Source organism: Rhipicephalus microplus, chromosome 4, assembly GCF_043290135.1.
Source record: "Rhipicephalus microplus isolate Deutch F79 chromosome 4, USDA_Rmic, whole genome shotgun sequence".
In the NCBI taxonomy this organism is placed as follows: Eukaryota; Metazoa; Arthropoda; class Arachnida; order Ixodida; family Ixodidae; genus Rhipicephalus; species Rhipicephalus microplus.
In genome coordinates, this window is record NC_134703.1 from 155,622,853 (window position 1) to 155,641,973 (window position 19,121).

A 19,121-nucleotide genomic window follows, 5' to 3' on the forward strand; every position below is an offset into this window, starting at 1 on the left:
TCCCCACGTCTCTCACAGTGAAAGTGCCTGACTTTGCATCGTATCCTACTTCATCTTCTAAATTTTGATAATGTTTTGTTAGCACAATCGCAATATCAGTGTCATGTTCACTTATTGTACGAGAAGTGCATCCAAATCGGCGTCTTTCTAATCAAAACTAAGTGTTCCCTGAGGTAGCTATACTACTGAGTAAAGAAAAATCTGCGAATTGTCACTGCTATGTAACGTCCCAGTTTTTCATACCAGGAGCCTTAGACTGTGAAAACGTGTTGCGCACTTCTTGAAGAAGCAAAGTATTCCTATGTTCATTCTTATATTGCCCGACGTATGCACATAAAACCTGTAAAATTCACAGTGTGAAAGGGCGATCATAAGTGACCAAAACGCGCCTGTAACCAGCCCGTAGTCGTCGCAGAACCCGCGACGTTCAGTCTAGACCTATAGTCTAGACGCATGGCGACCACCTGCACACTCTTTCCTGTATCCTCCTTCTGTGACTCGACGAGAGGATTCTTTAAACGGCGTCACAACGAGAAGGAGCGCTAGTTTGTTGACTGGAAAGAAAAAGTAACCATTTTAATCGAGTGTAAACCGTGAGCGTAGAACGCGGCATTCTTCTGTCTTCGCTTGGTGATCGGGCTGTCCTTTTTGTTTTATACAGTCTGCAAGTTTTGAAGTACAGTAAGGTTCCAGCACATCCGGATCTCTTTCAAAGGCATCCCAATTATGAGTCCTCTAATATGGGCGGTGCACATCTACAGCAAAAAAAAGCCCATTTGAGAATATATATGCCCAATCACTGACTTTGCCTCTCGTATACCTTGGACAGATATTCCCTAATGATCGTGAAGTAATGTAAAAGCGCAAAACCTTTTTTTCTCGCCACATGCAAGCTTTGTCAACAGCGCAGCAGCCTTTTGGATGGATGGATGGATGGATGGATGGATGGATGGATGGATGGATGGATGGATGGATGGATGGATGGATGGATGGATGGATGGATGGATGGATGGATGGATGGATGGATGGATGGATGGATGGATGGATGGATGGATGGATGGACGGATGGATGGATGGATGGATGGATGGATGGATGGATGGATGGATGGATGGATGGATGGATGGATGGATGGATGGATATGGCTGTACCCTTTAGATCGGGCGGTGGCTAGCGCCACCAAGCCGTAATACTTAATGAAGTAAAAACTATATTTATTTTTTTCTTAAACAGTAAGTTTGAGGATTCGTACTTTGCAGTGAACGGTTTGATTTTCACTCGTGCCTTGACTTTAGCCACCAATCAGATAACCTCCTTCTAATTAATTCTACCCGTTTAAGGTCTATTTTGCCCTCCCTTTTCCTAAACCCCAGTGCTTTGAAAAACTCTGCGCCATCATCCTGAACTTTAGGGTGAAGCCCTTTACAGAACATTATCAAGTGTTCGGCAGTTTCCTCCTCCTTTCCACATGCACTGCATACCGTGTCTACCCCTTCGTATTTGGCCCGATATGTCTTGGCTCGCAATACTCCCGTCCTGGCCTCAAACAGTAGAGAACTACCCCGAGAATCATCATAGATCCTTTCCTTGGCAATTTCCTGCTTAAAAGTTCGATAAAGTTCTTGTGCAGACTTCTTAATCATGCCAATTCTCCACATATCGGTCTCAGCGTCCTTCACCTTCTTCTTAAGCGATAATTCTTTTTGGCTTGGCCCCCTTCTGTTTTCCAAGCATTTACCAGTCAATTTTCTGGTTCGCTTCCTCCATTTTGTATCGACATTCTTCATGTACAAGTAGCTGGAAACCTTGCTAGCCCAACGCTCCTCAACCATTTATCTCAATCGCTTCTCCAGTTTTATCTTGCTGATAGCTTCTCTGCCCTCAAATGATGTCCATCCCATATCACCTTGTACTCCCTGATTTGGTGTATTCCCGTGAGCTTCTAAGGCAAGCCTACCTATTCCACGTTGCCTAATTTCTAATCTTGCTTGAACTTATGATCTCATGCACAAGACCACATTGCCGAACGTCAGACCAGGAACCATGACCCCTTTCCATATTCCTCTCACAACATCATACCTATTGTAATTCCACAGTGCCCTCTTTTTCATTACCGCTGCATTCCTGTTACCTTTAGTCGACACGTATATTTCGTGTTCCCTTAGGTACTCGGCCTAAAGGAACATGAAATATATGCGCTTGACCATACGAAGGAGCGCTGCGGAGCGGAGAACAGAGCTGGCCACTCCCACCTCTGAAAACACGCTCTTTCCGTGCAATTGGGACGGCCGGAGAGAAAACCGCCGCGCGCCCGCCATATCGGAGGCCACGGTTCACCGACGTACTCGGCTGCTGACCCGCAGGTTGCGGGATCGAATACTGGCTGCGATGGCTGCATTTCCGATGGAGGCGGAAATGTTGTAGGCCCGTGTGCTCAGGTTTGCGTGCACGTTAAAGAACCCCAGGTGGTCTTAATTTCCGGAGCCCCCCACTACGGCGTCTCTCATAATCATATGGTGGTTTTGGGACGTTCAACCCCACAAATCAATCAATCAATGGTTCACCGACCATGTGGCTCATGACGCGCGCGCTGATTGGTGCACTCTTGTGGGCATCCGCCTTCGAGGTGAAAATGTCGCTATGTGTTCACTCCAGTACCGGGTGCGTCTACAGTGACGAGTGGTGTAAATACAGAAATATCACAAGGAGGGACACACATGTTGCCATGGAAGACATATTAGTTTTTTTTTTCATTCATATAAAAATTACAACCGTGCTTTAAAATAAAAATAAAAACGAGCGTGGTCCTCCAACCTATGTAAATGCATTCTTCTTCTGAATCCAATGATTCTCCGAAAACGGTCAAGTGGCAGTTGCATTATAGTGTCTAGAATATTCTAGGCACTATAGTTTGAAGCTTGAAGTTTATTCGGTCGTTCTTTGTGCATGTATTTACACTTTTAGGGACCAACCAGGTTTTTTAAAGGGTCCCAACGTCATTATAACATAAAAAACACTTAATGGCACTTGTAATTGATAAGACACTAAATGGTAATTAATATCCCAAACACAAGAAATAAAGAAACACATCACAGTCATACCGCAACTGGTATCATTACTAAACTCTCAAAGCATAAATGGCACGGTAAATTTTTGTAATGAATACAAAAAGATGCAAATATGTGATATGCACAAGTACGAATTTGAATACATGTGAAATTTCATACTAGAAATATCTATAGTAGGACGAATTACTACGTTGCATTATTAATAGACACGTTCAGCGGGGGGAGAGGGGGTGTTGAACCAGGCCTACTCGAGCCATAAATATAAACAGGCACATACAAAAAAATTGATTGCACTATACTTGTACCTCTCCATTCAATTAAAATGTAAGGCGTTTGAAAGATAAATCTAAAATGGCGGGAAATTGCAGAGGTTTCCCCTCCCCTGCAAACCTAAGTCCAAGGGGAGTCACGACGGAATTTGCGCCAGTGACACCGCAAACCGGAGCACATCGACTCGTTTAGCGTCAGTGACAAGCCAAGACTGGAACCCCTTTTCTAATGACTATACACTTTGCGAGATGTATCTGACTCTTGGCCACGTGGCCAATAAGAAGTGTGTTGAAACCTTTCCGAAATATTTCAATTTCGTGTGCACACGAGAGGGAGAAAGAAGAAGCCGAAGTGTGCGAAAACGCTTCTACTGCGGCTCCTGCTTTATTCAATGTTTTCGCGACGCTACTTCGTAATTTCAACGTTATATTAGTGCAAGGACTTCCAGGAGATACAATGACTCTGCCGATACGATTTGGGTGCAGTGAGTGCTTGTTTCTTGCATTTTATTGTGCCTCCGCCATCGTCGCTCGCCCGCCGACAGCTAGCCCTTCTTGGCTCTAACGTGGAGCGGGCTCGCTCGCGCGCCCCGTAGCTGCACTGTCTCGCTTAGTGATAGAGTACCAAGTGACAGGGGAAGACATTGACCCAAAGGAAATTACGGCAGACCAAGGCTAGCAGACCGCCTCGTGTCGCCGAGCGCTAGCCCTAAATGAAGGCTCCAAACGTGCGCCGTCATATAGCGCTTCGAAACGCAACCAGCACAAGCCCCACAACATAGAAAATGAGAAGAACAAAAATATTCGAGCAAGCCGAAGGCCTCAACTACCAAAGGACGACATCCGCATCATTAATATACCGATAGGGGGTCTTAAGATCGCTAGGGTTGGCCCAATTACGAACGCTGAAGCCAATTTGACTTCGGCAGGTATCAGCTCAATGGAACAGCAAGCAGACATGCTCAGTCCCAATATTAAACAGACTATCTTAGTGGCAAGCACGCCGAAGAGAGAAAATGCTAATCGCTACGTGCACGTTAAGGAAATGTGCATTGCTGACAAGACCTATGAAATTAGTGCCTATCGAAGAGGCACCAAATTCTACATGCACAGGCGTCATTCGAGGGATTCCCGTGCAGGACCGTTCGGCGGACATTGATGCGAAGAATGTCAAAGACCGCAATCTGCTAGCCCTGGCTGCCAAGAACATGGGAAGTACCACCTCAGTGATCATGGTCTTCGATGGACATCGCGTGCCCAATTTTGTGCGATACGGATCGGTGCTACTTCAATGTACACTATACCGTGGACAGATATGTAATTGCTACGCCTGCGGTCGGCTCGGCCATCGAGTGGACGTTTGCCCGAACCCTGGAGACGTTATCTGCCGAGGCTGAAGTGTGCATAACCTCGAAAAAGAACACCGCTGCACATCAACATGCAAGCTTTGCGGAGGAGCCCACCTCACGTACTGCCGACGAGGAATGTAAGGAACGCTACCACATTCCATACGTGGTGCGACGACGACGATGAGAGTGAGCACACTCGACGCGACACAACAGCGGTCTCGAAGCAATGAACAAGTTCAACGCAACCGCTGATGACGACCAAGCCTCGAAGCTTTCTACAGATGGTCGATCTGATGGCAGCCGATCGCGGTCCCGATCCCGGAGTCGTCCCAGGAACCGCACCATGCGTGCATGAAGGTCCCGGAGCCACCCTCGGACCCACTCCCGCAGCGCGCGAAGTGGTACCCCAACCAGATCTATATCACGAGGCTACTCCAGGTATGTTCTAGTTCACGTCATGGTTCCTGTCCAGGTTCCCGGCCCGAGTCACGCTCCAGCTCCCACTCCGGTTCCAGGCCTCACACCAGTCTCACCGGGCTCTCCCATCAACGATCGCCGAGCCCGTCGGCGCCAACATCGCCAGGCAACGCCAACAGCGGGGAACTCTTACTTGGGCGGACACCGTCCGGGGGAAAGCAAAGATCATATCACAGGCAGGGTAGGGTTGACTCCCAGAGCATGATGACACACCACATCTGAGATAGCAATTTCTAAGCACGAAAATGCGCTGATGAAAGAAGCAATACGCAAACTCATAGTCGTAATTTCGAACTAAAAATTGAGAGAAACGCACGAGCTGCTACGCCCACCACCGACAACGACGACTATGCAGACACCCCGTCGCAGCCGCAACCCGTAGGCGTCGGTAACGACGACTAAGAGAGCGCACTCAAGAAACGCGCAGCCGCCTATGACCAGCCAGCCTTAAAGGCAGACGAAATTAAGAGCACGCTATCGGTGATTAGAGAAAGCCTTCGCTTTCTTGGCGGAAGCATGGCTCTCGTGCAGTCTACCCTCAAGGCCCACGGTAATTGGTTTGGCCAAGTGGAGCAATACCTCGATCACGTCGTCGCCCCTGCCGTTGCCGCCGGTAAGCCGTTGTCGCAACGTACAACCGTGTCCAGTCCACCACTTGACGGGGCCCTTATGCTCAGGCCGACTCCTACACGTTTCAAGACGGCCAGGCCAAATTACGAGTTGCGAATCTGGCAATCGAACTGCAGGAACTTCGCCTACAAGAAAGCCTTCCTGCAGTAATACCTCCGTAGCCACGAAGCCAGACCACACATCATGCTGTTACAAGAGACTGTAGTACCAACCACCACGTTTTCCGGATACCAGTGGTTGTCCGGCCCCTCGGGAGGACTTGGTACCGTTACTCTGGTCGCTAACAAGATTACCTGCACAGCGCACAGTCTCAATGTGCCCGAAATTGAACATGTTATGGTCGAAATTCTCCCTGGCAACATATCACAACAAAGCCTGTACATGCTCAATGTATGCAGTAGTCCGAGCCACCATAGACAAATGTTCACACGCTTGTTCCAGTAAGCCATCCGTCTGGCGGGGCCAAACCCGCTAGTGATTGCAAGTGATTTCAACGCCGCCCATAGCGCCTGGGGCTGCGTGTAGGACACACCCAAAGGTAACGAGCTTTGCAAAAATGTGAATGACATGGACCTTATTCTCATTACGGACAAGACCTTCCCCACTCGCACCGGTACTTCCACTTAAAGGGACACTACGCCGGATCTCGGCTTCGTCAAGAATATCACCGACGCCCGCTGGTCCAACCTCGCGGTAGATTTCGGTAGCGACCACTTCATATTGGCCGTACACCTCCCCACAGTCGGCAGGAAGACCAAGTCGTACACGTGGGTCGACTGGGACCTTCTTCGTAAAACCCGCGCAGAACGATCTCCTCTCAATACCCCACCGAGCCTCGAGACGTTGGCGACCCCGCTCAAAGCCGAAGACAACAAGACAACCAAAAATATCAGTACAAACCTTCCAACCGAAAAGATGGATAGTCGTCTCACCCACGCACTAGAGACCAAACAGTCTCTATTGGGCCGGTGGAAGGGCCAGCACCTTAATAGGAGGTTAGGCAAACGCGTATCTCAGCTGAACAAGGCCATGATGGATCACTGCCGCATCCTTTCAAAACAGCAGTGGGACGAAGTTTGTAACTCGATTGATGGCCAAGTTCGTAATGGCAAAATATGGAACTTACTCAAACCCCTCCTAAATGAAACCAACACCCGCACGAATCAGCGTTATTCGATCGTGAAGATACTTCATCAAGCTAAACGGACAGTATCTTCGGAAGATGTTGTCAAGAACCTCGTGGAAAAATATCTCCCGCTTCCCACGCGCCCTGTGACCCCTCACCCTGATTACTCTGGTAGCGACAACACCAACTTAGACGCCGACTTTTTTATTGAAGATGTGCGCCGAGCTCTCAATGAGCTCAATGGCTGCTCAGCCCCTGGCCCCAACAGCATCACCAACAAGTTCCTACACAACCTGGATGATCCCTCCGTCACTTACCTCATGTACACTATCAACGAAATATGAAAAAAGAGTGAGATACCCGATGCCTGGAAACTAGCTCACACGGTCCTCATCCCCAAACCGGGAAAGATGCCGAGCCTAGATCACCTACGCCCCATATCTCTCACGTCATGCGTGGGCAAGGTGGCTTAGCACGTTGTCCTCAACAGGGTTGGTTGATACCTCGAAGATAACAATTACCTCCCGCACCACATGATCGATTTCCGACAAGGGTAATCCACTCAAGACGCCATGTTACTCCTAAAGCATCAAATTCTAGATGGCGAAAACACTCGGGAAACTCATGCAATACTGGGTCTCGATTTAGAAAAGGCGATCGACATCTTAACGCACTCGTCAATCTTGAAAGCATTCGCAGCCCGGGCATCAATTCTACTACTTTATCTGCTCTTTTCTCACTCGACGTAGAACCGTCTTCCGCGTGGGAGACCTAGTGTCCGAAGAAGTGGAGCTCGGACAGCGGGGCACTCCTCAGGGATCCGTCCTCTCGCCCACTCTCTTCAACCGTGTGATGATTGGGCTTTCCGAATGACTTTCGAAAATTGACGGGCTAAACCACACTATCTATGCGGACGATGTAACCATATGGTGCTCCGCAGGGTCGGATGGCTTCATAGAGTCCGCCCTGCAAGAGTCCATCGACACCGCCGAGTCCTACCTCAACCACACCGGTCTCAGGTGCTCACCCGCGAAGTCGGAGCTGTTGATATATTTGCCCAAACATCGGGGGGACAAGCCCAACGGGTGGAAACCTCCGGCGGAACGCCCTCCACACTAGAGATGGTCATACAGTACCCAGGGTAGACACCATCAAGGTCCTCGGCATGATCAACGAGTCCCGCGGAACCAACACCCAAACAGTACACAAGCTCAGAATTAAGACTTAGAATGCCATATGACTCGTACGTAGAGTAGCCAACCGGCAGCATGGCCTCAAAAAAGACAACCTGCTGCGTGTTGTACACGCGTTTGTTTTGGGCCATTTTACCTACGTTGCCGCTATCACAAATGGCTACGTGCTGAGCGCGATCAACTCAATGCGCTTATTCGCAAGGTGGTCAAACGAGCCCTTGGCCTCCCTATCACTATTCCAACGCACAAACTCCTCGAGCTTGGCGTACATAACACGCTAGGAGAGGTCGTCGAAGCTCAGGAACGCGTGCGATTGACCCGACTCACCACCACCAAGACGGGCCGCCATAATCTGCTCGAGCTCGGCTTCTTCTCCTCGAGGGCCAGGGACCCCCCAGAGTTGTGCCAGGGTCTATTCCATGAATTACTCCCCGCAAGGTGCCCTCAGGGGCCGCCACATAGGTATTGAATTCGTAGGTCTTCCTCTCAAGCGTGAGGGTGGTGATCCGACGAAGAATTTTGGCCGTCTCAACATGTGGCATGCAGCCAATAATGATGTTCAAACGAGGGTGAGTACGCATAATGAAATGATCACCAGTACAATGTGGTCGAGAATTGCCCGCCACTGCTACGGCTCGGGAGATTTGATGCGTAGTGAAGTTCCGAATGGCCTGGCCCTTTTTCGGGTGCATGACGATCTTTATGTCCGTGCATGGAAGCGGTGGCGGCTTCCGTCGTAGCTGGCGCGGCTTCATTACGGGTGGTGGTGTTCGCACCGGTGCGACGCCGGCCACGTCTGCCTGCGCGGCAGGAGCGCTCACAGCCGCGGCTGCCCCGGCGTTGACGTGACTGGGCGGAGTGCTTGCAGGACCGGCCGGCTGCATCCATTCCGCTCGAGCTTTGTCTTGACGCTGGCGACGGGAAATCGCCAGTTTCCAGTTGGCGTCGGTGTCGCTCGCCGGTCCCAGCGATGCAGACGATGTGGGATGGTGCACGGCAACTTCCTCTTCGCTTGCTGAAGTGAGCTCGTCGAGGTCGAGAGATTCCGTGTTAACAAGGATGTCGTTGGGGCTGAATGCAGGTTGAACGCATCCGGTAGTAGTCACGTCAGCAGTTGGCGTAGCGCTAGCTTTCATATTGTTGTGGAAGGGGTCCCGCCGTTAGGCCAAGTCACCCGTACTCGCACAGGCGAGCTGGGTCGACGCTTAGGCCCAGCGGCCCAGCGCTCACATTGGTTCTTCTGAAGGCGATAGAGAAAAATGGAGATGCTCTACAGCCTCGGGAAGGGTGTGCGGTTCCCAGGAAAGGTAAAACTTGATGATCCGACACAGTGCCAGCGGTGATATCGGAGTAATCCGGTCAACGAGAGCACACGTTCGGCGGAGCGTATGCGACGCGCGTCCGCTCGCTCCGGCGTCCAAACGCCGAACCTCGGGGCAGGAGAGAACGTACTTGCTTACGTACGAGGACACCTTCGCCTAGAAATATTGGCAACGAACTTTCTCCCATGTGCGCTTGATACCAAAGTGGCCTGCCGTGGCGTCGTCATGGCAGTACCTTAAAACCTCAGATCTCAAGCACTTGGGGACAACGAGCGCCGCACGATCCTCCTGAGACCCTTTCGCCTTTCGATACAGAAAACCGTCGACCAACCGAAAGCTCCGTGCCATTCTTTTAGTTCTCCTGACAACGGGCGCATCCGGGGGCTCGAGGTGCTGCAAAATTTCTTTCATCCATGGGTCTGCCCTCTGCTTTTTTCCAACATCCACCTGATCCAGAACCAGCAATGGTAAGGGGTTTTCTTCGCTTACAGGCGCGGGATCATGAGGAAGGCGGGAAAGCGTGTCGGCATTTCCATTCATGAGGCCAGGGCGGTGTCGCAACGTTATGTCGAATTCCTGAAGCAACAGGGACCATCGCATAAGACGACCGTTTGGATTCCTTACTTTCATTAGCCAAGCCAGGCTGGCTTGGTCAGTCGCGACCGTGAACTTAGCACCAAAGAGGCATGGCCGAAACTGTCCGCAGGCGTACAAAACAGCGAGGCATTCTTTCTCAGTGGTACTGTAGTTCATCTCAGCCTTGTTAAGGTGGCGGCTGGCATAGGCGACGACTCTCTCTTGAGTTCCAATTTTCTGTACAAGCACGGCGCCAATGCCGTAATCACAGGCATCAATGTGCACCTCTATCAGTTTTCCCGGCACAAACTAACGCAAAATTGGGGCTGTGATCAGCTTCTCTTTGAGGGATTGCATGGCCACTTCGCATGCCGCATCCCAGACGAAAGGAACATCCTTTTTTGTTAAGTTGGTCAGAGGTCGAGAAATACGAGAGAAATCTTTGATGAATTGCCGATAGTAGTTACAGATTCCGAGAAAGCTCTGTACACCTTCCTTGTTTCGTGGCTTGGAGAATTTTTCGATCGCTGCTACTTTGCGTGGGTCCGGCCGGATGCATTCACCTGTGAGAATGTGTCAAAGATATTTGATCTCCTGGCGGGCGAAGCTGCGTTTCTCGGACTTCAGGCGTAAGTTTGCCGCGTCGAAAGCCGAAAACACACTTTCAAAATCTTGCAAATGAGTTGCCATAGTCTTCGAGAAAATAACGATGTCGTTCAAGTAGGCCAAACAAACTCTCCAGAGAAGACCACTGAGGACTTTGTTAATCATTCTCTGGAATGTGGCAGGGGCGTTGCACAGGCCGAAAGAGACAACATTGAATTCGTACAGGCCGGGTCCACAGGCAAATGTGGTCTTTTGCTTATCTTTCTTCTTGATGCCCTTTTGCCAGTAGCATGATGTTAGATCAAGTGTGGTGAAGTATTTTGACCCCTGTAGCACGTCGAGAATGTCATCAATTCGTGGCAGTAGGCGCAAATATTTTTTAGTGACCTCATTGACTCTGCGGAAATCGACGCAGAAACGCCAAGTCCCGTTTGGCTTCTTCACGAGGACGACAGGTGATGACCAAGGACTGTGAGACTCTCTAATTATCCCATCACGCAGCATTCCTTCTATTTGTTGCTCAATCTGTTGCCTTTCAAAAGGGGAATGATGATATGGGTGCTGATGAATTGGTCGAGAATCGCCTGTGTCGATTACATGTTCAGCGACATGAGTTGGCCGGATGGGGTTGTCACTGCTCGTAAATAGATGGTGGTACTTCTCAATGAGCGACAGCAGCTCATCTCGTTTAAATGGCTGTAGGTGATCCCCAGTCTCTATGTCAAACTCTTGAGACACTCGATCGTTCTCGGGGGCCGTGATTGCCAGCTGTGCGTCATGAATAGATGAAGCCTATCCAAGCTTTGTTCCGCTGAGCAGGTTTACTGGCGACATGGTAGAATTAGCTAGGCGAATGAGGCCTCTCTCATGCACGATCCTCATTATTGTGCGTGCAACCTGAAGTCCGTTTCTGAGCGTGCTGTTCGGTTAGACGAGGTGAATTCTGTCCCTTGCGACCTTTACTTCAATAGCGACTTCTGTGCGAGGTTCAATGCGAATTTGCTCGTGGCACCGCACTGTGAGTACATCATTATGTTCGGGGGCACTTGAGTATACGTAGTCGGAAAATTTCACCGTTAAGTTGCAGCTCTTTCTTGGAGAAATCAATGAGAAGCCGGGCTGCTCGACAAAAAGGAAGACCACTGAGTAGCTCGTACGGGCAATCCTTCACCACTAAAAACGTCTCGTGAACTTTGGTGGTGCCAAATTGAAGTTTTATTTCAGCTTCACCATTGGGGGTGAGCGTGCCTCCGCCAATTCCTCGGATGAATATATCTTTTCTCGATTTGGATGGAGCACATATTTTGATAGCTAATTCTTCTGAGATGACATTTACGGATGAGCCGGTGTCAATTACATGTTTTGTTCCTGTACCATTGGCTCGTGTAGGGACTGCGAGAAGCTGACCTTCCGACAATGTGCCGATGGGGCGGCCGGGCTGGCCCCCTAGGCCCGGCCGTTCTCGTTTCCCTAAGGATTAGGCTGCCCATTCTGATTGCCTAGGAGCTCCACCTGATCGTTCCTGCCGTCTCGGAACCGCTGCCAGCACTGTTGTGCTATGTGACCTATGCGGCGGCAAATCTGGCATCGATGACGCCCGTCGTTGGTGCGGGAAGTTCTCTGAGGCCAAGGCATTGGGGGGCGACGCACCTCGTCTTCGATGCTTTTTAGCCGGTCAGACAGCAAGGCGATCTAGTCCGCAATCGCTTTCAGGTCTCTCTCGCGGTCGGCAGCCTCCCGCGGGCAACACAATTCGGCCGCGGCGCAAGTGGCGACACACGTAGGAGGAGGGTGCCCTGTCGCTGCGGCGGGTGCGAACCCTACTGGATGCGCGATGTTTTGCATCCACGACTGCGATCCGGTAGAATACTGGATGCCAATCGGTTGTGGCCCCGACGCATGGCTCATCAAAGCTGCCTGATTTATGCGTTACAAAATTTGGAGGAATGCAGCGTAGCTCTCCGGGTTTGCGATTATCATTTTCTCCAGAACATCCGGACCCAAACTGTGCATAAGGTGCCGCAATCGATCATCTTCCGTCACGGACGGGTTCACTCTTGTACACAGCTGTACGACGTCATAGTAGTACTGCTCGGGGGTTTCAGGCAGCAATTGGGTGCCCCGCCACGGTGGTCTAGTGGTTAAGGTACTCGGCTGCTGACCCGCAGGTCGCGGGATCAAATCCCGGCTGTGGCGGCTGCATTTCCGATGGAGGCGGAAATGTTGTAGGCCCGTGTACTCAGATTTGGGTGCACGTTTAAGAACCCCAGGTGGTCAAAATTTCCGAAGCTCTCCACTACGGCGTCTCTCATAATCATACGGTGGTTTTAGGACGTTAAACCCCACAAATCAATCAATCAATCAGCAATTGGGTGCGGTTTTGTAGCCGCAAATGGGCGATCTCGACTGAGTGGGGACTCGTAAAAGACGTTTTTAGTAGCGTCGCCCATTCTTCACATGTATTAGGGGCACCGGTTAGAATTTGAGTAGTGTGCCACTTTTTCGCATCTTCGTCTGAAGCCAGATATAGAAATTTCACCTTCGTGGCTTGTTACCAATTGTTAAGCGACGCTACATGTTCGTAGCAAAGTAGCCACTCGGAAATAGATTCCTCCGGCGTGCCTCCAAAGACTGGTGGTACGACGAAAGGTTTAGCTTGGGAGGTAGACATAGCAGAGAAGAAAGTAGGGGGTTCCGTCATAGTAGAGCAGTCAGAGGTAGGTTCCTGATATTTATTGTTGACTCGGGGCATAATTTTAGATCGAGACTATCATTACCGAGCAACCTCTACCACTTTGTAGCGAACCGTCGGGGTTGTTCAAAGTTAGGCGCATCGGAAGACCAGGGAGACGAGTAAGTGTGGGTGAAACTACGTGGAAGCAATCGATGAGAAGTCAACACGATGATTTCGGTGAGCACTCATTGGGCGTTTATTTAGCCAACGCAACTTCAATTTACAAAATGCACTAGGTCACAAAGACAAAACATAGAAAATTGTGGCATACCCCTCGGCTTGCATGACTGGTCTCCGGTGGTGAGATGCGCTGTAGACCCCGACTCCGCTCCCTTCAAAAAGAGCCCGTGTCGCTGCCTAAATAGGTTTTTTTAGCGTCCCCGGTTGCGCGGACCAATAAGGCAAGCCGAGGATAACCAAATACACATGAGTTTTCGTGGTTGCCTGAAGCTTGCCTCGCGACAAAACCAGTTCAATTTCTGTACACACCACATTCCGGCAAGCAGAGGCGACGCGCACACATGGTCTCAATTTTGGCCTCTGGTCGTCCCGCGAAGCACCCCCGCTGTGTGCCTGCAGTCGTTTGCGCACGGGGCGCGAAGGAAACGACTCGATGTAGCTTCCCCCCCCCACACCGCTAGAATTGTTCTTTGGGGGTTTTTCTTCAAGAGCAGTCGAAAAAGAATGTAACACCATTGGAAAAAGAAAAAGCATTCTGCTCAACTCTGCCTTTCGCGACAGAGGGTTGCTGCTCGGTGCCGGAAAGCCGATGCCACCAGGCCGCCGTGTCAGTCAGTGCAGCTGGGCGATGCGTCCGAGCACTTCCTGGTCGTCTAGACCCTTGGCTCTCTGATAACGTGTGAGGGAGTCCAGGTAATCTCTTGCACTTTGCAGATCACCGTACCCGCTGTAGGTCAGAACGGCCAACATGACAGCGGGATGAGGGCGTTTCGGAACGACCGAAAGCGTTTGGACTGCCCCCGTGAGTGCCCGAATCATTTGGGCGGCATTTTGCAGCAGCGTCTCTCCGCCCGCTTCAAAGGAAGCTGTCGGTGCATTAGCGGCGCGATTTCAAAATGGATACCGCCGTCGTGACATTGGGAAGCGCCTGTTGTTTACAGCTGCCTCTTGGGGCAGCATCACGTGAAATTGCTAGGCCGCTTGCGGCTAGCGGTACGGGCGCGGGCTCGAAATGAGCCTGGCTGCTAGATTGCGTAGTAGCCAGCGGGCGAAATTCGGCAACGGCTGAGGCCGCCTTGCCGATCTGCACCCCGGAGGCTCCACTGAAAGCCGTTTTAGAGCGCTGTGACAGGGAACTGCCGTGCATTCCAAATGGAGCAGTAGTAGTCCTATTTGCCCGTGTGCACTGTTCGGGGTGGACTATGGCCCCGGACCCATAACACGCTACCTCTCTAGGGGAGCTGTTATGTAGCGCCTCATGTCATCTCGACTGGGGCTTGTGACAATTGAGGGTGCGCGATTGTGATACTCAAGGGAGGTACTGGCCCTGTTCTCGAGCGATGTGGTATCTGCTAATAGCATCAGCGAACAAAACTCACGCGGAGCAGACATAACGCGGGTAATTACGGCGAGCCTGATTCGCAAAGGCGGGCTGACTCGGCTAAGAGTAATCAAAAGCTTAACGAGCCTTTGATACCGCGTTGGGCGCCAGTGTGGTGACCCCGCTACTCACCATAGCGTATGTTCACCGCGGGTTCACGCGTAGCGAGCCACAGGGCCGCGACTCCGTCACCTGCTCACGTGTAGCGCACCGCTCCACACGCACTCAACTAATAAGGCGTTTAGCGAGGCGCGGCAAAACAGACAGTGTTCCAATCCAAAAATACACAACACTTTATTGCCCTGGGCGGCACCCCGAACAACAGTACAACGTCCGCTCCCAGGACGCGGAGAGCAAAGGCACCCGCGCGCGGACGTTCACGATAAGGGCAAACCGCGAGCACGTCGCAGCCAGCAATGGCGAGCTTTAACCCACCGGTCGAGAAAAGGTCCCTCTCGGCTATGCTGCGCACTCTCACGATGGCCACTGCTGGGCCTTGTCGCGAGTGTTAGGGCAAACCTCGTACGGTTGGGCCTACGGCAAGTGCGGCTCGGTGTGGTACGACCACTCCAAGCACTAGGCACCGCTGTGGGCTTAGCGTACGCTACCGAAGCTAGCACTCAAGTAAACACGCCTGCCGAGGTGCCAAAGGCCACCCCAGGCAGGATACAGTCCGGCGATTCCCAAAGAGAACGCGGACCAAGGAAAATACGTGCTTACTTGACGCCGACCACGGAGCAGAGAGTTCCCTCGCCGCGCACGTAACCGGAGCATAAAAAGCAAAAGGGTGCGGCCGTGCGGCGGAATGCCCGCGAAATGGTCGCGGGCGCGCCTCAGATCCCCACACAGTCAGAAGTAAATACAAATAAAGAAGAGCAAAGGCGCATAGACAAACTGAAGTCAACAGGAAGAGGGAAAAATGAGACAGCAATATAAAGATTGAAGTGGAATGAAAAGTTATACCGCGGCCATGCGGAAGGCTGGCGGAGGTAGGAAGAATTTGTACATTGAGCAAAACTCGGTTAGGACAACGCTAACCTCGGATGAAATAAATGACTCTGAACTGTCAAAAATGTGAATATCAATAAAGTTAACATTATGCAGACATTGTATTCTGTAATTGATAGAGTGTTGGAAGACGCAAGCTGGTACACCGAACGCTCAAGTCTCACAGGTTAGTTTACGCTGAATTAAAATATATATATATATACATATACATATATATATATATATATGAAAGTAGATGCGCTTTCACATAACAACTGATTATTGTGCCGACGTTTCGACAGGAACCCCGTCTTTTTCAAGGCAGTATTATGCCTTGAAAAAGACGGGGTTCCTGTCGAAACGTCGGCACAATAAACAGTTGTTATGTGAAAGCGCATCTACTTTCATAGTTATAACCTTGTGGCAACCGAAGTGAATCTTCTGTATATATATATATATATATATATATATATATATATATATATATATATATATATATATATATATATATATATATATATATATATATATACATATATATATATATATATATATATATATATATATATATATATATATATATATATATATATATATATATATATATATATATATATATATATATATATATATATAGATATTGAAACAACTGAGAGCTATAAGGCCCGGCACTACGCCCTGCACTAGCTTGCAATGAAGCATACAGATCCGTCCAATTTTCTCGGCAGTAAAGGCGTGGCATTGTTGAAAAAACAGGCCAATCACTGATTTCAAAAGAAAAGAAGAATACGTTTTTTTCCGGATTTGTTGTTCACAATGGCTGAGCAACAGGTTCTTATGCATACGGATTTGATCACATTACGCAAAGTCCGGGAGCACGCGTGCTTCAATGTGACATGTGATCTATTCATTGTGTTACTCGTTGTCTGAATAACAAGTGATTTGAGGTTGAGTCTGGTCATCGAATTCTTCTCCGTAGCCATAATGCGTGCGGTGTCCCCGTTTAGCTCGTGGCTCGTCTTCTCGGCATGCTCTGCGAGGGCACTTGTCAGTGTGTGGCCCTTGGTGACGTCTGCAGAAGCCAACAACGTTGGCAAAAGCTGCCACTTTTACCGATTCACACCGATTCGGAACCGGCTCATAGGATCTTGTATAGATCACACCAGGAGATTGTTGCCGAGGCAACAGGATCCTCTCAGCAGCGCTTTCATGGTGTGTAGAACAACAACAACAACAACAACAACAACAACAACAACAACAACAACAACAACGACGACGACGACGACGACAACAACAACAACAACAACAACAACAACAACAACAACAACAACAACAATAATAATAATAATAATAATTAATAATATTATTATTATTAATATTACTGTAAAGATGCCTCCGAACACTCAAATGGGTTGAATTCTCGAGTGCTTTCTAGTGGGTCTACCCAAAAAGGACGCCACTCACGCTGAGAGTCCGTGCTTGGCCGTTACTGTCGCCATTGTGTATGCTCGCTGTGTGCCGGTAATAAACACCCTAATAAATTGGTGGAGAGAGCTGAAATCCCTTTAAATGCCCTTGGAACTACGATCACGTACCCTGCCATCTACCATGTCCCACGACACCTCTCAGCAAACGCCTCCTCCCATGCCACCCCCTTGTCCCGGTGTCCCCAGGATCCACGATCCACCCATCTTTACGGGCATCGATGGCACTGACGTGGAGGACTGGCTCGCCATTTACGAGCGCGTGACGGTCGCCACCAAATGGGACGAGGACGGCAAGTTGACAAGCTTGGTGTTCTACCTTGCGGGCGTCGCAAGTTTGTGGTAACACAACCACGCGTCCGATTTCGCTACCTGCTGGTCCGATTTTAAGACCGCTATCACCAACGTAATTGCCACCCTGAAGTTCGTAAGCTGCAAGCGGAGCAGCGCTTACGCGAACGCGGTCAGAAGGCCGGTGAATCAGTCACCAGTTACATCGAAGATGTCCTCGACTTACGCAAGAGATCCAACAACAGCATGTCCGAATCAGACAAGATCAAGAACGTCATGAAAAACATTGACGATGATGCCTTAACAATGATGCTCTCCAAAAACCCAGGCACAGTGTCTGAGGTCATCACGCTGTGGCAGAGCTACGAGGAGCTCCGTGGGTAGCGTTCGATGACCCGTCGCTCCACACCATGAGATGCAAGGCTTCCTGGCTTGGAGGCGAGATGTGATCAGGTAGCGCGGCTGGCAGACCTCAAGTCCTTCATACGTGAGGCAATCGCAAGCCAGTTCTCTCTCCTGTCCTTTGCCCACCCACCGGCTGTTCAACAATCGGCCACTACCCTTCTCCCTCCTATCCGTCGGGCGATTGAGCAGGAAATAGCCGAGGTCATGCCTGCGTACCACCCTCAACAACCTCCGGCTTCTGTGCCCCTCAGCTACGCCCAAGTTGTCGCCAGGCCGTCTCAAGTCGTTCAAGCACCGGCCGCTCTCACTTACGCCGAAGCTGCCTCTCGACGTCCGTCCTTTGCAGCGGGTATTCCCGCTACGTATGTTGTCCCAACCCCTCAGCCTCATCTTCAGCCCACTATGCAGCCTTTCCAGCCACCGTTCCGGGCGAGACCCACCGCGGCGAACCGATAGCGCACACCCGACAATCGGTCTATATGCTTTGCTTCCGGTTACGCCGGTCACGTAGCTCGTTATTGCTCTCGAGTACAGCCGGCTTTCGTTTCTTCGCCTGTTGCTGATCAGCTTAGCCGTCCGTATAACGACGAACTGCCTTCTATGCCACTGTAGTCAAGCCAAGGTCCATCTCCTCGAAGGTCGCCGTCTCCACGACGTCATTTTCTGTCCCCCATGCGGCCAAGTACGGCTGCTCATGAGCGGGAAAATTAGTCGTAGCAGTCCCAGAGGAAAGGACTGCGACGCTATCGCATTGTGAAAGCCCTCAAAGCCACCCATCTAATGTCATTGACCTGCCAGTAGACGGTGTTCATGCATCTGCTCTTATTGACACTGGAGCCGCCGTATCAGTCATGGACGAAAACCTTTGTCGCTTTTGTGACGACGCCAATTTCTGCGTTGTCCTTCGTACCTCTAGCTCACATCGTATTCATCCTACAACAGGGTGCACAGCTCGCGTTGTCGTTCAGGGCGTTCTGTATGTCGCCTAATTCATCATAATTCCTGCATGTTCTCATGACGTCATCCTGTGATGGGATTTTTTCTC